General features: G+C 41.0%; 1 long non-coding RNA gene across 1 annotated transcript; it reads right to left on the bottom strand.

The window, feature by feature from the left end:
* Positions 1-1,003: 1,003 nt before the first annotated feature.
* On the bottom strand, positions 1,004-6,729 carry LOC308292772. The gene is made up of 3 exons (XR_013962432.1): positions 6,618-6,729; positions 3,452-3,591; positions 1,004-2,631 (listed from the first exon to the last, which is right to left on the bottom strand). It is a non-coding gene; the product is annotated as an uncharacterized lncRNA (long non-coding RNA).
* Positions 6,730-22,771: the final 16,042 nt, after the last annotated feature.

Genomic DNA, 22,771 nt, shown 5'->3' with positions numbered 1-22,771 from the left:
TGGATAAATACAAAGGAAGTTTACCACAGAAGGCCTTATAAATAAATAAAATACAGTGTTGCTCTCTATGAACTGTGAGAGATGGCCAACCTACTTTTTCATATAATAAACAATGATGGGTAAGATAATCATCACCAGTTATAAACCGCAAGGCACGGTGGTAGACAGCATCAAGAGGCTTCAGTGTGGAGAGTGAGGCATGCATGTACACAGCACATCACCATAATCAAAGACCGACATTATAACAGATTGTTCAGCGAGAGAGAGAGAGAGAACAAAGAAAAGTCTGACGATTTGATAACCCTAACCCTACAGCCCATTAGTCCGAAACTAGTGAATGCTTACCTGGTGAATTCTAACCCTAAACTTAACCCTAACCAATGTAGGACTAATGAACCTTTGTAGTTATGGGTAGTCCCCTCAGATACAGGGGTCCCCATCCTAAATACTACAGGGTAGTATCAACATCTGTTGTTCATTGGCTAGTTGAAAATAGCATATCTTCTAAGGTTCTGGGTTCAACGTTAAACGTTTTCAGGCCAAGGAGGTCCCTATAACCTTTTCAGTGATTCCATAGTTCCATTGTTTGACAGCAAAATCATCAGAGTATTTACTGTAACCACTTGAACCGTCAATACTTAATAAACTTGACCTTTCACTCTGTACTTGGTCTGCTCTTTTTCTCCACGACACAAAACTCTTTGCCGAATATAGCCGATCTACAAACTCACACGGCCTCGCAGCGCGAGGCATTGTGAGCTTGTAGATCTGCTATTTTTGGCTAATTTTAACTGCTTAGTTGTATCACTGCATTATTACTATGTAATAGCACACTAATTGTTACTGTAAAGCAGACATACTGTATACAGCACAAAGGTTTATCATCTGACTCACGGCTTACCAATAAGCCCTACTGCGAGCATAAACAAGCATAAACAAGCATAAAACATACACGCATGTAGTGTGTGGTTAGTAAGTCCAGAGAGTAGATATTAAGTTGGATATGAAAAATCATTTATTGATACAAAAACAGTAACATGCAAAAGATCTTAAAACAAAAGCACCAGCACAGCATAACACGGTCGAAAACCAACAGTGATTGACAGATGAAGGCAACAATTTGATTGACAGCAGGCGTTACCATAACAACCACCTGAAGCTTACAAAGACAATTGGCATTTGGTGATACATATCGTTGATACGCCTCTTCAGATATATTATATACAGTATATATCGTGATACAATGCATGTTGAATTGTTAATACAGAGAATTAGCAATTTCGTCTAAATCAGTAGTTGTCAAACCTCATCCTTTTTCCCTTTTATTTTTTGTTATCTTGTAGGAGGTTGACTGTTAAGTAACTTGAAAGATAAACATAAAAACCAACATGAGAAAGAATCGTGATAAGATTGTGTATTGTGATACAGCTTATATATATATTTTCCATGTATTCTTCCACAAGATAATGCACCATTTTCAAAACGTCTGCCCTCGATGCAACAAGAGTAACAGTTAACAGAGTACTGACCCACAGGTTGAGAACCAGGGACGTGCTGGGCCCCTGATTCAGCCCGGGAAAAATAGTTGGAGGCCCTAATTGCGCGCTATAGAGAGAGATCTCTCTCCATAGCGCTGCTGCTACTCAAAGATTTGCCATTTCAGATCATGACAAGTGACAAGCCAGTGGGCCAATTACTTGAGTTATAATTTGTCGTTGTCGGGTAGAAAACCGTTTGTTTTGTATTTATCATTTAATAAAGTAATTAAAGAGGCGTTGTGTGCTTGTAGATCGGCTGTTTTCACTACTTTTGTGCGACAGCCTTGTTTGATGAAGCAGGGCTTTGCGAAAAAATGTACACATTTGAAACTTGGAGATACAAGGTTTCTGCCCGACAGTGACGATTTACTTTGTTGGCCGCCCAGCCCCCAAAATGGAACGAAGGCCAACATTATGTTTACAGCAGAATTGAGCAGACATACAGATTAGAGCTTTGGAATCAGTGTCTAAATAATTAATTAATTGATACGTGCACTGCTGCGCAAGGTCATGAGTCATGACATGATGTCCTCCTGACAATTTGATTTGGAAGATAGCCTACTACTGCTGCTTTATTATGGTGAAGTGGTGTCTGGTTCGCGCTCCTCTGCTCTGTGCCAAATTCTGTCTGTCTGTCTGTCTGTCTGTCTGTCTACCTGTCTGTCTGTCTGCCCACAGCGTGGCAGCCAGGCAAAATGGATAAAAAAGACGGACCCTTGAACATTTAGGCGAAATGGCTCTTCAACGGCCGTGAAAAGACTCTCCTCCATGCACGGTGAAAGAGCGAAATCTGTTAAGGCGAATAAGTTATAGGCGAATGGGCTGGTGACCGTGGGAGGTGCTCTCCATTCCGGTAGAAGCTGGTGAGCAGCTCCTGGAAGTCCATTTTGTTTCATTGTCCTCAGGCAGTTGCAGATAAATACTCCACAAATCTGTCCACCAAATCCAAATGTAAAGAGTTCAGTCCAAAAGTGCTCCAGTGGTCGCACATGCTGATCCTGCTGTAGACAGATCCATGCTGCTCTCTCGGAGGTCACTGTGGCAATCCAGAGTCAGCCGCAACGTTGACCTTCCTGGCATGTTTGGGCTTCATCTGTGGAGAAAAACAGAGTTTGTGTAAATTTGGAGTGCCCCAACTAATTGCGACTTAAGGTTGCCATGAGAAATGTCACAGCTTATCTCCGTGTAGACGTGTGTGTGTACACATTTTTACATATGGGTTGGTTCCCTTGATACATCCGGTGACATCACCTATGTAAAAGTCCATATATGGGTATTCCCCAGAATCTTTTATGCCCATATATGGAGATTCCTGATTAAGCCCATATCTAACAGAACTGCATAATGGAATTGCCCATATGTGGAGGAAGACAGCCCATATTATGTGCGGCTGGTTCAGACAGGGATCTCCATGTATGGGCATAAAAGGGACGTACAGTACATGGATCTCCATATAGTATATGGGTAACTGGTCCGATATACATCACTGGCCAGATGGCCAAGAATTGTCGCCCTGAGGCGTCTTACTAGTTTAGTAATCGTAATCAAATCGGCACATAATCGCTGGAATTTCTATTAATACCGTGCTAAAGAACTAAAACAGGGTTCCCACAGCTTTTTATCAATTAATTTCCAAAACTGCGCTGCGAGACGTTGTGAGCATGTAGATCGGCTATTTTCACAATTTCTGGCTCTAATATTTGACAATTTGGCCCATGTTTAATTTGCCATTTCAGAGGTATTAACCAAATCAATAACCAAAGACAATGCATAGCTATTTTTTCCAGGGCCTTCCAGGAGCCTTGATCAATTCCAAAACTTTTCCAGTACTGGAAAAATATGATTCTAATCTCAAAATATTTCCAGGAATTTCATGACCGTGGGAACCCTGGTAATAATTGTGACAGGCCTACCTGGTGCTTATGGGGTTGGCTGGGATGATGGTGACGTAGCTGGTCTGTGGGGCTGGGGCACCGTGGCAGCCTGCATCTTCCTCGTCGATGAAGCGAATGTTCTTGGGCCTTTCTTTGAACTGGTAGGCCAGGATGCCCCGCTGGTAGTAATACACACACACACAAACACACAAACACAAACACAAACACAAACACACACACACACACACACACACACACACACACACACACACACACACACACACACACACACATTACTCAGGGTTCCCACAAATGTTTTCCAATTAATTTCCAAAACTTTTCCAGAATATTTAACCCAATATACAGGACTATATAACAATAATTCAGCTCAATAACATGTTGCTTACTCCTATGCACAATGCCCAAAGACAGGTAGTGTATGCCAGTGGTTCTCAACCTTTTCAGGCCGTGACCCCGAAATAATCATGTTTTTACTGGGGACCCGGCACCCTGACGAGCACTAAAGAGTTGAGAAATGTTGTATAACACTGTTCTATTGTGAAAATAGCAGATCTACATGCTCACAACGCCTCGCAACGTTGTGAGCATGAAGATCGGCTATTTTCACAATTTCTGCCTCTAATATTCAAAGAATGCATAGCTATTTCTCCTGGACCTTCCAGGACTGTTTCAAAATATTTCCAGTAATTTCATGACCGTGGGAACCCTGCTAAAAATATGCCTTGAATATTTATTTTTAAATTACCTATTTGAAAAGAACACGGTTACAATTTAGCCTGACAAATGTGTAGCTATTCTTTAATCAGAAATGTATAAGGTAATAGCTAAACAAATGCCACAATCTGATTAATTGCTTAAATAATTGACAGATTAAACAACGTTTTCAGGCCAAGGACCCATTAGTTGAGAGAGATTGAAGCAGGGACCCCCACAACCTGTTCATAGATTGATTAGATTCCATATAGTTTCATTGTTTGACAGCACAATCATCAGTGTATTTTCATGTCAATTTGTGTTTTCAGATATTTAACCACTTGAACTGTCAATACTTAATAAACTTGACCTTTCACTCTGTACTTGGTCTGCTCTTTTTCCCCTCAACACCAAAGGTCTTTGCCAAAAACAGCTGATTGAGGCGTTGTGAGCTTGTAGATCTGCTATTTTGGGCTACAGTTCTCAGAATATGGACACTAGGGTTCAAGTAGTTAATATAAAAAAGGAGTAGAAAAAAGGTTTATATCACTCAAAGATTTGGAGGACCCCCAGTAGTAACTCCGGGGACCCCCTAGGGGTCCCGGACCTCTGTTGAAGTAAAGAACAGTGCTTTCTCAGCTAAGGGGTCCCTGCTTCATCTCTCTCTCAGCTAAGGGGTCCCTGCTTCATCTCTCTCTCAGCTAAGGGGTCCCTGCTTCATCTCTCTCTCAGCTAAGGGGTCCCTGCTTCATCTCTCTCTCAGCTAAGGGGTCCCTGCTTCATCTCTCAGCTAAGGGGTCCCTGCTTCATCTCTCTCTCAGCTAAGGGGTCCCTGCTTCATCTCTCTCTCAGCTAAGGGGTCCCTGCTTCATCTCTCTCTCAGCTAAGGGGTCCCCTGCTTCATCTCTCTCTCAGCTAAGGGGTCCCTGCTTCATCTCTCTCAGCTAAGGGGTCCCTGCTTCATCTCTCTCAGCTAAGGGGTCCCTGCTTCATCTCTCTCTCAGCTAAGGGGTCCCTGCTTCATCTCTCTCTCAGCTAAGGGGGTCCCTGCTTCATCTCTCTCAGCGAAGGGGTCCCTGCTTCATCTCTCCCGGCTAAGGGGTCCCTGCTTCATCTCTCTCAGCTAAGGGGTCCCTGCTTCATCTCTCTCTCAGCTAAGGGGTCCCTGCTTCATCTCTCTCAGCTAAGGGGTCCCTGCTTCATCTCTCTCAGCTAAGGGGTCCCTGCTTCATCTCTCTCTCAGCTAAGGGGTCCCTGCTTCATCTCTCTCAGCTAAGGGGTCCCTGCTTCATCTCTCTCTCAGCTAAGGGGTCCCTGCTTCATCTCTCTCTCAGCTAAGGGGTCCCTGCTTCATCTCTCTCTCAGCTAAGGGGTCCCCTGCTTCATCTCTCTCTCAGCTAAGGGGTCCCTGCTTCATCTCTCTCTCAGCTAAGGGGTCCCTGCTTCATCTCTCCCGGCTAAGGGGTCCCTGCTTCATCTCTCTCAGCTAAGGGGTCCCTGCTTCATCTCTCTCTCAGCTAAGGGGTCCCGGCTTCATCTCTCTCTCAGCTAAGGGGTCCCTGCTTCATCTCTCTCAGCTAAGGGGTCCCTGCTTCATCTCTCTCTCAGCTAAGGGGTCCCTGCTTCATCTCTCTCTCAGCTAAGGGGTCCCTGCTTCATCTCTCTCTCAGCTAAGGGGTCCCCTGCTTCATCTCTCTCTCAGCTAAGGGGTCCCTGCTTCATCTCTCTCTCAGCTAAGGGGTCCCTGCTTCATCTCTCCCGGCTAAGGGGTCCCTGCTTCATCTCTCTCAGCTAAGGGGTCCCTGCTTCATCTCTCTCTCAGCTAAGGGGTCCCTGCTTCATCTCTCTCAGCTAAGGGGTCCCTGCTTCATCTCTCTCAGCTAAGGGGTCCCTGCTTCATCTCTCTCTCAGCTAAGGGGTCCCTGCTTCATCTCTCTCAGCTAAGGGGTCCCTGCTTCATCTCTCTCTCAGCTAAGGGGTCCCTGCTTCATCTCTCTCTCAGCTAAGGGGTCCCTGCTTCATCTCTCTCAGCTAAGGGGTCCCTGCTTCATCTCTCTCTCAGCTAAGGGGTCCCTGCTTCATCTCTCTCTCAACTAAGGGGTCCCTGCTTCATCTCTCTCTCAACTAAGGGGTCCCTGCTTCATCTCTCTCTCAGCTAAGGGGTCCCTGCTTCATCTCTCTCTCAACTAAGGGGTCCCTGCTTCATCTCTCTCTCAGCTAAGGGGTCCCTGCTTCATCTCTCTCTCAACTAAGGGGTCCCTGCTCTCTCAGCTAAGGGGTCCCTGCTTCATCTCTCTCTCAGCTAAGAAGGGGTCCCTGGCTGAGGGAGGGAGCTGTTGTTGTTGTTAGCTTTAATAGCTTTCAGTTAGCATGAGAGTTAGCATGTGTTGCAAGGTAAAGAAAAAACATTACAGACCTACTGTAGAACAGCCTAACATTTTAACAATACACCCCCATTGAGTCATTCTAGATGATGCCTATTGTCTCTTACCTGAATGGAGTCGCTATATGAAGATATCCACGAAAGCGAGCTTCTTTTCTCTTGTGAAACGAGTTAAACAACAATCCACGAGCCTCTGTTTTAGCCTCCTGGTTGGTCCCGGGTGGTTCAGTCTGAGTGTGATAATTTCGCGTTACACATTACTTCCGCCCTGGACAGGATACGGAAATACTCTGTCTGTGCCAACGCGTCGTAACGCGTGGAAATAACCGGATACAGTAGTCAGTCTCAGCCTGGGATCAATCGCATTCCCAACGTGATATCTTCAAAAAAATAATCTTTGCACGTTCTCCCTCCGTACATCTACAAAGACGTTCAGATTTCAAATATAGAGTTATTTCCCCGGGGCTACAGATGTTACAATTATATACGGCCCAACCTCGGCACGAGTGCATTCTGTATTGTTTAGTAAAAAGCATTTTAATCAGATCAGTGATAGGAGTTATAAGGTGCAATACACCCCAACGGCCGATGGGGTCGCGTTGTTAAAAGCCACCGATCGGATCAAAAATGATTATTATTAAACAACACGGAACATTATGCGTACATGTGAGGGGCCGTCCATAATTGTAACATCCTTGGCTATTGAGCAAACGCCGTATCTTTGAAATCTGAATGTTTATGTTGACGTAAGGACTAAAAAGGGAGAAAGTACCAACGCTATTTTGAAGATAATTATAATAAGACTGTCAGTCTTGTATCAGTGAACAATATAATGCAGAAACTTTCGTAAAATATTGCATATAACACTGAGAATAAAGGTTATGGGAGCAGTGTTGAAAAAAACGAAACAAAAAAAAACAGCAGTCACGTGACTGACATATCGGCCGATGTGATGTAATAGAACGTTACATTATCAACAGACAGAATGTCTGATTAAAACATAGTGCCTGAACGAGAGTATGGGCATTTTCCATGGGACGTACCATAATCAACAGAGACTATGTCTGATAAAAACATAATGAGTTCCTCAGTATGGGCAATATGGCCATAATGGGCGCATTCTATGCAGTTAATAAAGGCTGATAATGGACATTCTATGTTCTGATAACGTTCGAAGCGGGTGTTATGACCCTCCCTGGCCTGGAGAGAAGCACTGATCTGCAAGTTCTAAACAAGTCAGATCGTGATGCAAAGCAGACTTCAGTTGGTTTGTAGATTGAATGGTGTTGAGAACGTGTTGGTTTTGGTGCGCAACACCAGTCTGCTATTATTAGCAGCCTGTGCTGCCAGCATCGCTGACCGCGGCTCTCTGTCCCTCACTCACTCTGCTCTGCCTCGTCTTGTCTGCCACTGCCAGTGGTGTGCTCCGAGTGATCGTGCGGTCACATAGTAAATAAGCGAGTGAAACGCCAGTCAGTGCCATGTTCTTTATCTTTATTAAATATGAAGAAAAAAAAAATAATGAACTTTTTTTTTTTTTTTTTTTTTCATTTTTTTTTTTTTTTACTGAACCCGAGGCTCGGCCCGACCCGACTAATTAGCATACATTTTGAGCCCGGCCCGGCCCGAATATGTCGGGTCGGGTCGGGTAGGGTCGGGTTCGGGCAGAGTTTGAGAACTCTACCGGTTACTGGGACAGCGACCACACTCTGTTAGTGTGGTTGTTGTCCTTTTAACCAAAACATAAAACTTAAACAGCAGTGGTTTCCAAACCTTTCAGCTCAAGACCCTAACGAGAAATTAGACGTTTACCCAGGACCCATACAAGTGAAAATAGCCGATCTACAAGCTCACAAAGTGGCGCGAAGCGACACCTTGTGAGCTTGTAGATCTGCTAATTTCACTACTTCTTAACTATATATTTTTAAGATGTGTTTGATTAGAGGTTTGCATAAGAAAAGGTACAGTACACTGGTACAAGGTCGACAAAAAGGATACACTTTAAAAAAAAAGCTTGTTTCAATTGAGATTATTTTCTTTGTTTTTAACTCATATTCTAGAAAGGTGTGTGGAGGTAAAGATAGGCTTTGTTTTCATTCACCAGTTTCGAGTAGCAGCCTCCTCTAAGTGTCTTTTCAGTGCTGATATAATATTATATTGTCAGTGCATAATTATACGACAACAAAAAGGAAAATAAAACAACAACAACAACATTACCTTCTCCCAGAATGTCTCCTGGTAGAAAAAACACTTTCACTCTCTTTCCACAGACTGTTGTGCAACGACTCTCTCTCCTCCACAAAGCTTTGTGAGTGAAAAGCTCTATTATTGTATTTATAACTCAGTGAAAAGCTCTATTATTGTATTTATAACTCAGTGAAAAGCTCTATTATTGTATTTATAACACAGTGAAAAGCTCTATTATTGTATTTATAACTCAGTGAAAAGCTCTATTATTGTATTTATAACACAGTGAAAAGCTCTATTATTGTATTTATAACACAGTGAAAAGCTCTATTATTGTATTTATAACTCAGTGAAAAGCTCTATTATTGTATTTATAACTCAGTGAAAAGCTCTATTATTGTATTTATAACTCAGTGAAAAGCTCTATTATTGTATTTATAACACAGTGAAAAGCTCTATTATTGTATTTATAACTCAGTGAAAAGCTCTATTATTGTATTTATAACACAGTGAAAAGCTCTATTATTGTATTTATAACACAGTGAAAAGCTCTATTATTGCATTTATAACACAGTGAAAAGCTCTATTATTGTATTTATAACACAGTGAAAAGCTCTATTATTGTATTTATAACACAGTGAAAAGCTCTATTATTGTATTATAGTAGACCTGAATATCACACTTTCTTTCTTTCAATCTTTTTATTTTTTCATTTTTCAAAAACTGACATGACATGACTCACTTGGCTCACCACAATCAACAGTTGACTTTCACATTTGGACTCACATACATATAAACATATAAAACATCATCTTCTTTTTACACTCATTGCCTCCCAAAAATTAGATACACAGTCTTTAGGTAAGGGGTTAGAGTTTTCGTCCCCCCTTTCATAGTTTCTTAGTTTGCGAAACCCCTCCATATAATATCAGAATATTCGTCCCCCAAATATTCCACAACTGGATCCCAGACTATGAAGAACCCACTCAAGTCTCCCTGGAGAACATGTGTGAGCCGTTCTAGTGGGAGCAGTTGCAGAACATTGTGGAGCCAGTTTGATACAGACGGTACATCATCATCAAGCCACCGTTGCAGTATTGTCAACCTTGCACAGTACCATAGAATATTGAGTAGTCTTTTAAACCCCCTTACTTCCGGAATGGTTGGGTGTAAACCCAGGATACATTGTAATGGGTTGATTTCAATCCTGTACCCAGTTATTATTGTTATTTGATTGTTAACTTCTTCCCAAAAGTTCTTTATTTTTGGACAGTGCCACATTAGATGTACATATGTCCCTACTTTTTCCTTACATCTTAAACATTTCCCAGAACATTCTTTATCATATTTGCTCCTTTGATAAGGTGTAGTTTGTAATTTATGTATAATCTTAAATTGTATTTCCTGGGGTTTGTAATTCTTACATATCTTTTTACTGTGTAACATAATATTTTTCCATTGTTGGTCAGATATTGTAATTTGGAGGTCTCGCTCCCATGCCTGCCTGCTGATATTATTATTAACTTCCCTGAAGGAGATCAATTTTTGAATATCACTGATGGAATTTGGATCATATTCCATATGGATAAACAGTTTTCCCCAATCATAATAAAATACTCCACACACAAGAAATGATGAATGTCCACACCAGGGAATATGCGTTTTGTGTTGAAGTTTAGTCAGAGTTCAAATTACTGTACAGCAGTACAGTAGAGCAAAATCACCCATCGTTGCTTCTCTCTGAGTCACAAGCATAATGATTTCACAGATATATGGATTTACAGAATACATTAGTCACATTCTGATTGGACAAAGTTAAACATGACAAGTACAGTAGAGCAATGGATATCAGATGTTTTCGTGTTACAGGCACCAGTCGTAAGGGCAGATAGTATGTTTGGCGTTTTGTTATCCTGTGTCCTGTACATAATGACCTGATTGGCATCTCTCAGTGGTCATTCTCCTGCGTTAGTTAGTTGTTCAAAACATCATGACATTGACACTGAAAATGGTATCTATACCATGTTAAACAACAATAACATATTTTACTATCAATTCCCTCCTGAGATAGCATTTGAAGTGTTAAATGTCAAGGCAGCATAAACAACAAGGGAAGAAAACATGGGTTAAACTTTTTAAAAGTATTTGAAACGGAAAACAATCATTGAAAATTTTAAGTCAACATAAACATTTCGATAGCTTTAAGTTTTAAAGAGGAGAGTTAAAAGAACTGTATATTTCCAAAGGTATTTAAGTATTTTTAAAGGTATTTAAATCAGAATACAACCAAGGTAAAAATATTTTGATAATGAAAGATAAAGGACTGTATAATTTGGAATCATTAGGGGGAGTGCGTCAAAGGGCAGTCAAATAGGCCTGTTTAATTTGGGGCCTGTAACGTTTATTTAACATGAGTTAGAATATTTTTATGAGAGAGAGGAGAAAATCACACGTTCCTTAAAATATATTGATAGGAAAAGGAAACCTTTGATCCATCAATAACAAACATTGTCCTGTCGCACCATGACAAACTTTATCACTAAATTTAGAATCTTTCCAAAGTTTCTTCACAGCCTCACCTGGGTTGATGGTGGGGTTCACTACAGAGAGTGCATTTAATGAAAGAGAATATATATATATATAAATATATATATATTTTTTTTTGAAGTTTTGATTTATTTGGTGAAGTCATCACCTGAGATTGACGAATGTAGAATTTTGAAAATTTGATTAGTGTGGTGGAGCGTCATGGTCCATTCCCTTGCTTGACCTATGACCTTCGCGATATGTCCCAGCCAGGGTGGACCTTTTTTGACTCCACAACAGTAAGGTATAGGACCTCTGTCCTCATCATTTCAGTAAGGTTTTATACACTTAATATGACAGTATTTAACATTTCCAGGACGAGGCTATGAGATCTTATCAAAAGAAGAGAGTTGCATTTTGGGACAAGACAACTGTAAATATTAACAAAAATGATATAGGAACTCAGGTGACTTGAATCCTCGTACTCACGAAAAATGATCCTTCCTCACAGATCATGGGAAGAGATATGGACCGTCTATCAAATAGATAAGTCTGAAAAATAGAATAAACATCAGAATTACATGGAAGTTAAGACCATTGTGTGTATTTAGGTATAGACATGTTTGATTTGTTTTAGATATACATCACCAAGGGACACCATTTGTGTCAAATTGTATTAAGTTTGTTCTGTTAGGGGTAAACAGATTTAAACATGGTTAAGCAAAGTGAAATATATATATATTCTGAAATAAAATGAGATGAAAACAAAATGAAATATGAAATCAGAAAATGAAATATGAATTCAGAAAATAAAATATGAATTCAGAAAATGAAATATGAATTCAGAAAATGAAATTCTCCAAACACATTCCCTCCCGTTTGCCACAGCCAAAAATATTGGGTGTGACAAAAAATGTTTTGTTTGGAGGATAATTTGTTAAAATATGGTTAAATGAGAAACAGATGGTACCGAGGTACAGTAAGGTACCGAGGTACAGTAAAGGACAATGACTCTGCTCACTGTCAGAGTTAGAGTGAGCTTCCAGGCCTGTGAGGGGGGAAGTGTACCATACAATAGTTAGCGAGGCCTGTTTAAAGCCTCTCTAACCAGAAAATGAATGAAACTTTAAAGAAATAAAAATAAGAAAAATTAAATAGAAACACATAACATAATCATAATGTCATTATTATTATTATTTTTTTTTTTTTAATGTGTAATCCCGTATAAGCCCAGTAGGGTTGTAATAATTGTGGAATTTGACTGGGAAGGTTTGAATGGAGCCCAGCCATCTAAATTGTTTTTGGAACCGTCTCAGCCTGCTTTTACTCAAGTAAAGAGGATAAAGTATTACCAAAAATAAACCAACATGAGAAATTAAAGGTTGAGTAAAGCAGGGCTAGGCCTCTTCCATCCTTAACCCATACTGCAGTTTATGTGTTAAGAATGGTAAAAGTAAATGTTTTTGGTTCATGTCCATAAGATGTGGTTTAAAAGAACAGGATTACTAAATAATAAATCTCACACACACAGACCTTCTGACCTTGAAGGCCTGTCTTCTAGCAGACTATCAGTTGTTTTAGAAAGGAATGAAAGCAAGTCAGTTGTTTACACGTTCTCTGCAAGAGGAACGGTTTTCACGACAAAACAGTAGGACAGGAGAAAATGGGTTATAATAAAATAAACAGTCATGAAATTAAACTGGCTAAAATAAAATTGAAATAAAACCGTCAGTCCGTCAAGTTGAGTGTCAGTCAAGTTGGTTAGCGAGTTAGTGGAGTTCCTTCCACGATACCTGTCTATCCAGGTCGAGTCCGTCCTGTCCCCTAAAATGAAATAAATAAAGTAAAAATAATCCCTACCACATTGGTGAAAAAGAATTAATACATTAGGGAGAAAAGAAATTATTAAGACGTTAGGGGCATCATATATAAACATTCAAATAAACCCAAGCGTTGGTTGTTATCAGTACGAGTGTAGTCATACCAAGAGTGAATGAGATCCCTTTTTAGAGAGAGAGAGAGAGAGACAGTCATATGTGTAAATAATTCCTAGTTTTGCAAACCAGGCAAGTGAGTTAGAACACAAACAGAGGGAGAAAAACACAAGACAGATTCAAATAAGACAGATTCAAATATAACCCCAGCACATTGTTATCAAGCCCTGTATTAGAATGTAAACAGTAGATTATACAGAACAAGAGCGAATGAAACCCATTTTTGAGAGAGAAAGAGAGAGCAAGGTCACACAGAAACTGAAACGGCTCGTGGCCTCTCAAGGTAAAAATAAGAAAAAATTAAAATAAAAAAAACAATTCCAGCCCCTCATAGTTTTTTTTCAAAATAAAACAATAAAATAACACATAGGCCGTGCCAGCCTATAAGCAGCGTAAGCAGCTCACGCGAGCAGCAGGCATTGAGCAAGCAAGCAGCATAAGCCAAGCACATATTGTACCATATTGTACACAGAAGTAGCACCGCTCACTTTATACTTGGTTTGATTTTCCTGCTTTCATAATAGACAAACCGAAATGTAACCAGGGGAGGAAAATTGGATTAGAGATGATTAGACAGACAATATATCAAAAACATTTAACAGATGGGTTTGTCAGTCAGAACTTGATTTTTTTTTTTTTTTTCTCTCAGAAGTCGTACTTAGTCAAAAGTAAACAAAATATATAGTACCATTATCTCGGGGCGTCCCCAGGGTCAAAAGAGTGTTTGTTCTTTTCGGGACATTGTAATCCATGAAAGTCACGTAGCAGATCTACAAGCTCACAACGCGTCCCATCGCGTTGTGAGTGCAAGGCAGTGCCAGCCAGGTTCGGCTGGGGGGGGGGGGGGGCTTGCGTCCTCTGTTCCTTCCTGATGAGGTTCGAACATCCAGTGGCAAATAATGTCCGATTTCTCCACAGCTCCGCACATATCCATTGAAATGTTCCAGGAAATGATTGGGTATTGATGGTTGGAAGTCCCCGGTGATCTTCCAAAGTGACTTGAGGTCCGGGTTTAGATTGTAACCTCTCATCCGTGTGGGTCCAGGTTTTACACGATAAAAACACTGCTTCTCGGAGCAGGGGGCTTCTTTAGCTTGAATGGTCATGTTTCTTAAAATGTTCTTGGGAGCGCTGAAATAAAAAGCTCCTGTATTCAACATCTCAGAGTCGCCTGAGACGGAAAATAAAAAATAAATAAAATAAGATAAGACTGAGACGAAAACGAAGACGTGTAAGCATAAAGCATGAAGATTTCCGTCAGAACGTTCGGTTCTGGAACATAAAGGAAATCTACCAATTAAAATAACCACGCTATTTCTTATGTGATTAAGTGGCTTGAAACAGCCGTATTGGGTACCGTACTGGCCAAAAAGACTTCTTCAGAACAAGAATATGTTCTGGCTCAACACAAAAGATTTCTTCTCAGAACTTAAAACCGCAGCCGTTCTGGAGTATACTCAACATAAAGATTTTTTTTTCTCAGAACTTGAAACCGCAGCCGTTCTGGAGTATACATGAAATCTAAATTAAGTCTTGTACTGATACACCAACTATTGACATGCAATCTCCGCGGCCAAACGGCTGCTATGTCTTCAGAATAGGAAACCTCAGTCTCTATTCTGTTACTCCTTCGTGCAACAAAAAGCGACAAAACCAATATACTAAAAACATTAAACATTAAAAACGCAGCTGTGTTAAGAGCTAGCTAGACTCTTAAGACAGCAGGTATAAACGTATGACCTGGGTTCTGTTGAATGAGGACGTAGTGTGTGAGAATGAAGCATGTCGCCCTCTCAAAGTCTCTGTGCGGAGAGATGAGGGGAGAGAGACCGTCCGTGAAAGGCTCCTGGTGTGGAACGCTGTGCCAGAGCCAAACCTGGCCGCCTCCATTTCGGCTTTCTTCAGACCGTTGTGAGATTTTATCGATATGTTGATGTGGGAGAGAGTCATCATATCCGAATTCCTTTCTCCATATGGGCAAAAATGGTGCAATTGTGGGGCACCTAGAAACAACCTGTTTCATTTCCTCATTGTCTATCTTAGCCATTAAAGCTGTTATCAGTTCATTCCCCAAGCTTTGAAGAGACGCTTCAAACTCAAAGGTGTTGTTCCGTTTGTAAAAAGGTTGTTTAGATTTCGGCAGGTGTTTTCTGCCTCCCTGCGCATTTCCCATTTTGCAGCTGGTCGGGTAGGTGGAGAATGAAATAAAAGCTAGTTTGCTTGCCACCTCAGCTGGCGGAATAGACGTCCCATGGTAATTTCTCCGCTTTCAGTGTTACTCCGTGGGAGTCAGGGGAAACGTCTGATAATATCCTCGGCTGGTTGTTACTAGCAGAGATGAACGAAGTGGGATTCCAAAACAAACTGTCCAGCTGTATCGAATCCATAAACGTCAAATCAGTAGAAATCCGTAACTGGTTCTAGCAGCGGAGAAGACAAAATGAGTCCAACAACGTTGAGTCCCCAATATCTCCTCGGAGCTAATCCGGCAATCGAATGGGCCATTTGATGGAATTTGGATCATATTCCATATGGATAAACAGTTTTCCCCAATCATAATAAAATACTCCACACACAAGAAATGATGAATGTCCACACCAGGGAATATGCGTTTTGTGTTGAAGTTTAGTCAGAGTTCAAATTACTGTACAGCAGTACAGTAGAGCAAAATCACCCATCGTTGCTTCTCTCTGAGTCACAAGCATAATGATTTCACAGATATATGGATTTACAGAATACATTAGTCACATTCTGATTGGACAAAGTTAAACATGACAAGTACAGTAGAGCAATGGATATCAGATGTTTTCGTGTTACAGGCACCAGTCGTAAGGGCAGATAGTATGTTTGGCGTTTTGTTATCCTGTGTCCTGTACATAATGACCTGATTGGCATCTCTCAGTGGTCATTCTCCTGCGTTAGTTAGTTGTTCAAAACATCATGACATTGACACTGAAAATGGTATCTATACCATGTTAAACAACAATAACATATTTTACTATCAATCACACTTTATGTAAACGAATAGCCTTGGATCCAGAAAGGCTATCGTTGATTGATTGATTGATTGATTGATTGATTGATTGATTGATTGATTAAATAATGTATTAGAAGTTTGCAATAGAAAAAAAAGTACAGTTTCATGACAGCACAAACCACTGGTACAAGGTCAACTAAAAGGAGATCCTGGTAAGCTTTACGGCTTATTTACACAGGAACCACTTTATGTAGGCCTGAGTGTCTAATGGACCCTTACAGGTCCTTGAGGGTCCTCTCAACAAAATTAAATGTTTTTAATATTTTATTTTTTAATAATGAATTTAAATTATTATTTTACTGTCTTTAAGTCAATGGTTCTCACACAGGACCCCACCTGAACGTACGTAGGCCTACTGTACAGGACCTGTAAGGTCAGTGACTGTCAATAATACCCTGTAAAAGTTCATTTTCTTCTGTAATTAATCATAATATTCCTGGAAACTTAAAGAAAGGATGGCTTCCACTTTTAGTAAACCTATGACATGAGCTCAGTGCGGTGCTTCTCAAACTGGGGTCCAGGGACCCCTAGGGTTCCTCCAGTGGGTTCTAAATGGACCCTTACAGGTCCATGTGTTTCCATTTATTCATTCTCCAGAACCAACCGTCTCAGTTCAGTCAGTGTGTTGGTGTTCATGACTTTTATTATTGACATATTATCGTTGTGGTCACTGAAGTGCAGTTACCCAACTTGACCAACAGGTGGCATCTCAGTGCAGCATCATGTGGCAACAAAAACAGATAGTTATTGTAGAAGAGGCATATTTGTCATTAGTAGTAATACTGTGGTGCCATAGTTTTGTGTTTTTTTTTTTTTTTTTTTTTTCAGTTTTAAGGCCAAGGACCCCTTAGTTGTGAGAGATATGAAGCAGGGACCCCCACATGTTTGACAGCACGATCATCAGTGTATTTTGGATTCATGTCAATTTGTGTTTTCAGATATTTAACCACTTGAACCGTCAATGTAAACTTGACCTTTCACTATGTACTTAGTCTGCTCTTTTTCCCCTCCAAAGCTATTTGCCCAACATAGTCGATCTACAAGCTCTCAACGCCTCGCAGTGCGAGGCATTGTGAGCTTGTAGATCTGCTACTTTTGGCTAAAGTTCTCAGAATATGGACAAGGGTTCAAGTGGTTAATATAAAAAAAGGATAAAAAAAGCTTCTTTCACACAAAGATTTGGAGGAGCCCCTGTAGTAACTCTGACCCTGCCCTGGTCTATGGAGTTAACATTACTCTAACAGACCCCCAGGTGTGGTTATAATGTTTTGTATGTGTCTATGGAGTTAACATTACCCTAACAGACCCCCAGGTGTGGTTGTAATGTTTTGTATGTGTCTATGGAGTTAACATTACTCTAACAGACCCCCAGGTGAGATTATAATATGTTTTGTATGTGTCTATGGAGTTAACATTACTCTAACAGACCCCCAGGTGTGGTTATAATATGTTTTGTATGTGTCTATGGAGTTAACATTACTCTAACAGACCCCCAGGTGTGGTTATAATATGTTTTGTATGTGACTATGGAGTTAACATTACTCTATTAGACCCCCAGGTGTGGTTATAATGTTTTGTATGTGTATATGGAGTTAACATTACTCTAATAGACCCCCAGGTGTGGTTATAATGTTTTGTATGTGTCTATGGAGTTAACATTACTCTAACAGACCCCCAGGTGTGGTTATAATGTTTTGTATGTGTCTATGGAGTTAACATTACTCTATTAGACCCCCAGGTGTTGTTATAATATGTTATATGTGTATATGGAGTTAACATTACCCTAACAGACCCCCAGGTGTGGTTATAATGTTTTGTATGTATCTTAAGAGTTAACATTACTGTGGTTATAATGCAAATATGTCTTCTCTGTGCGTTTTTGGTTTCTTCCTGAAAAGCTGAAAGCCTCTGAGTCAAAAGGCCCAATCAGAATACACCTCTTCACTGAGAGAGAGACGGAGTAGGAGAGACAGAAAAAGTTGCTGCACCAGAGCTGTGTGTGTGTGTGTGTGTGTGTGTGTGTGTGTGTGTGTGTGTGTGTGTGTGTGTGTGTGTGTGTGTGTGTGTGTGTGTGTTTGTGTGTGTGTGTGTGTGTGTGTGTGTGTGTGTGTGTGTGTGTGTGTGTGTGTGTGTGTGTGTGTGTGTGTGTGTGTGTGTGTGTACTTCCCCTCTGTCTCAGCTTTACCGCACAGGAAGTGAAAGCCGTTGCAAACAGGACGTGGGAGAGCTTGCATCTTGTATCTTGCCTTTGAGGGTAAACTGGTAAATGGTGCATTTATAAAGAGCCTTTATCCAAGGTACTTTACATAGATTGTACATTACATTCACCCATTCACACACACACACACACACACACACATACACACACACACACATTCATTACATTCACCCATTCACACACACACACACACACACACACACACACACACACACACACACACACACACACACACACACACACACACACACACACACACACACACACACACACACACACACACACACCGATGGCAGAGGAAACCATGCAAGGCACCAACCTGCTCATCAGGAGCAGTTAGGGGTTCAGAGTCTTGCTCAAGGACTCTTCCACACTAACTCTGGGGGAGCCCGGGATCGAACTGGGAACCTTCTGTTGCCAAGCGGCAGCTCTACCTCCTGAACCACTGCAGCCCTGCCTCATCCACTGTGATGTTGATTCCAGGCACAAAGCAGGCTTTACTGTTATCTGTGAACTGGTTCCACACCTCAGTCTGGAGCCAGTTCAGACTGAGGTCTGGACAGCAGGGTTGTCCAACGTGCGGCCCGTGGGCCGTTTGCGGCCCTGGGAGAGGTCCAATACGGCCCTGGACATGAGTTTCAAATTTGTAGTTATGGCTATTTGTAATGTAATTATTTTATTTTCAAATGGATTATTGGGGCTTCTTTAACAAAACATTGCATATTTCTTCACCACTCATACCAAATTGTAGCCTATAACTGTACTTCCAATAATTAAAGTAGGGGAGAGCAGCCTCAATTGTAACGCTTCATAATTGTAACAAGCACATTACTAAAAGACCCGTACTTCCCGTTTCTGCATGACGTAGGGGGGACACCTTTTTAGGAGGCGGAAGCAGGTTGGAGTCTATTCATTTACAATGAGAGAGCTAACGTGAACACAGATCAAAATAATAGTTCGGAAGCTATGCTCACTGAACTAAATATTGGACCCGATCATCACAAGCCACATAATATTAACAAAATTGCAATACTAAAGTGGCTTTTTTCATCGACACAACAAAGGAGAAAATCAACTTTATTATTGCTCTTTAGCTGTCCCAGCAACACACTCTCGCGGGATCTATAGCACCAGTAAACAGGACTTGCGCGAGATTTGCAGTCAGAGCCGGCGCCCACTTAGGAGTCAATTTGTAGGATTTGTGTACCATGTCGCACTCTAGTGGATCCAATGAGGATGAGCTATCTTCATTAATTAAATATCTTTGGCCTTAATGAACGTCTCCAGGAAGTAAGAACTATTTGTATCCAGCCTAGACCGAGTTATTGCAGAAAAACTGGTATTTCTCAAAATGCGTAAAAATATTCACCTTGAGTATCTTTGGTCTGCAAATCTTTTCTTTAATGTTGCTGAGATAAAATCTAGATGGCTGTCTGCATGTATCTGTTCTTCATTAGTTTACATCGTTTTAACTTGCTATGCATGTTAGTTCTGTTCTGTAGGCAACGTCAAAGTAGGGGTGCCAAAACGGTTCAATTGTAACACAATTTAACATGATGATATCATATTGAAATATTTGACATATTGGCCAATATTGTGTTCAGTCAGCTGACATTCAATTACAGTGTATTTTAAGTCAGATTAGGGATGTATAACATGTTGCATTAATCAAACTTGTTATTTATTTAGGTAATCAATGTATTTTCCCATGGAATTCACTCAAACGCTTAAACTGGTACATCTTGTAATATTTCATATTTTCCTAAAGTATGATATAGTATCTTATCACACCCTTGGTATGAAAACAATGTAAAAGAGTTGCTTGAATGAAAAATAATTGATTTAAACAAAAAGATATTTGTTTATTAAGGTTCTTTAGCTGTGTTACATTTGTAAATCATGCTGTTACAATTAATCCCGTGTGGGCTTCAAATGTAACATCGGAACAGCGTCCACTCTCGGTTTAATAACTCATGACCTGTTTCATCAAATGAAAAACTTGAAGTGGTTTATGATAGCAGACATGTGTAAGTCCTTTGCCTGAAAATATTACATATGTAGGTAAAATAATATCTGAGTGAAATATTGAAATGTGAAAAACATTACAATCGTGCAGGCTCTCCCCTACTTATTCTTCTTAATAATAAACAACAAACAGGAAATGCACACAGCCCTCACCTTTCGTCCAATGCGGCCCGCTCTATGAAATGAGTTAGACAACCCTGCTTTATAGTTATCTGTCAACTGGTTCTATAGATCTCAGTCATTGCTGCAAACGTGTCTCTGTTTCTTTGCGGGAGGCCTGGTGTCCTTGTCATCAAAATACAGGTCTAGCGCATGATTGATTTGAACCGGGGTGGACTGGGCATCTGGCATACCGATAGGCCTGTGGGCCTCCCCAAAAAAGGCCACCATTTTGGGATAGTAATTTTTGGGCTGGTCGGGCAAGTGGAGAGGGCAAATCATCCAGTAGCGCCGGCCCATAGCACAGAGACTCAGAGAGACATCACATGATTGGCCCACTGGCTTGTCTATCATCAGGGCTCAGGTGTCCCACCCAAACATTTAACAGCACACAAGCCCACAACACCATATCAACCACTGGGAGTAGTAGAGAGATAAGTTGTCAAACTGGATTTGTACCTACATGGAAAACAAGTGATCATGTCTACACAAGTCACAGCATGAATGTGAAAGAATAGCAGTGGTAGATGTAGCTCACTGCTCACTCAGTATACTGTAATGTGTAATGAGTAATGTTAAAAGGATTAAAATAGACTGAATGGTACAGTACTTGAGTAACTGTACTTAGGTGCTTTCCACCCCTGGAGTATACAGTAAAGCCCCTTTTCGACTGCAGTTTTAGCACCACACCACACCACACCACAACACACCGCACCACATAAAAATATCTACATTTTCCATTACAAAAAAGTACCCCTATCGGTAAGAAACAAATTGACCCTTTTAACTGTGATTATAATACAATATAAATTTGTATTACAACTATCCTAATTATAATGCACTGTAATGGATTATAACTGTGATTATAATACATGATAAAGTATTATTGTATTACTATGATAATTAAAATACACTAATCGTGTCGTGACTACTAATTGAAGCCGAGGCCGAATTGCACGAAAGAGCCCTGACAGCACATGGTTGGTTCTACAGACTCCAAATTTCCCACGCAGATAGTTCAGACCTTTGCCTACGTTCTTAGTTAGGCCTCGACCCGACCCGATATGCAGTTTTCCGGAACCAACGCGAAAGGTTCGGAATCTCCATATGCGGAGTCCTGACTATTAATTGAAGTCAATGAACGCGAATCCGAATTGGCCCCAATCGCATGAAAGAGCCCTGACAGCACATGGTTGGTGCTACAGACTCCAAATTTCGCACGCAGATAGCTCAGACCTTTGCCTACGTTCTTAGCTAGGCCTCGACCCGACCCGATACACAGTTTTTCGGATCCGGCAAGAAAGGTTTGGAATCTCCGTATGCGGAGATGACTGACATCGGGCCGTTCCGGGGCAAGCACTGACTCATTGTGACATCACTTCATAAAAGGCTCTGACATCACATATGATACGCCACATGAGTCAACAAAAAATCTCTGTGAGTGTGTATGTAAGTATGTATGTATATGTATGTATGTATGTAATCCGCGTATCTTGAGAACCGTTCGTCCCACCAGCTTCAAATTCAGCATGCATGTTCCCTGCCGCAGCAGGTAGTGCAGTGCCCGGCCTCGACCCGACCCGATATGCGATTTTTCGGAACCCAGCGCAAAAAGTTTGGATTCTCCGTATGCAGAGCTGTTGTCTGACATCAGGGTCTTCCGGAATCGCCACTGTGTCTGCAGAGATCTCCATAAATGGGCATAAAATGGACGCAGACAGACAGATACAGATATCTCCATATATGGGCATAAATGGACAAGGGCAAACAGATGGTCAAAACAGGTTATGACAACAGGTATAATGGAGTTTGCATTAAAGGGTGGGGCATTCATTCCCTATTTACATCGTTCCCGAGTAGGCCGGTCCTCGACTAGACGCTCGGCCGACTGTCAGGCATGAACAGAGATCTCCATATATGGGCATAACTTGACACAGTCAGACAGATATATCCATATATGGGCATACATGGACACAGTCAAACAGATGGTCAACACGGGTCCTATGACAACAGGTATAATGGGGATTGCATTAAAGGGCGGGGCATTCATTCTCTATTTACATTGTTCCCGGATTCACCACACTAAGCCCCTTTTCCACTGACATGGCCCAACACC

Source organism: Nannobrachium achirus (genome assembly GCF_963921795.1).
Source record: "Nannobrachium achirus genome assembly, chromosome: 10".
Classification (NCBI taxonomy): domain Eukaryota; kingdom Metazoa; phylum Chordata; class Actinopteri; order Myctophiformes; family Myctophidae; genus Nannobrachium; species Nannobrachium achirus.
Note: the sequence above shows the minus strand (reverse complement) of the source record. Positions and strands in the feature narration are given on the sequence as shown.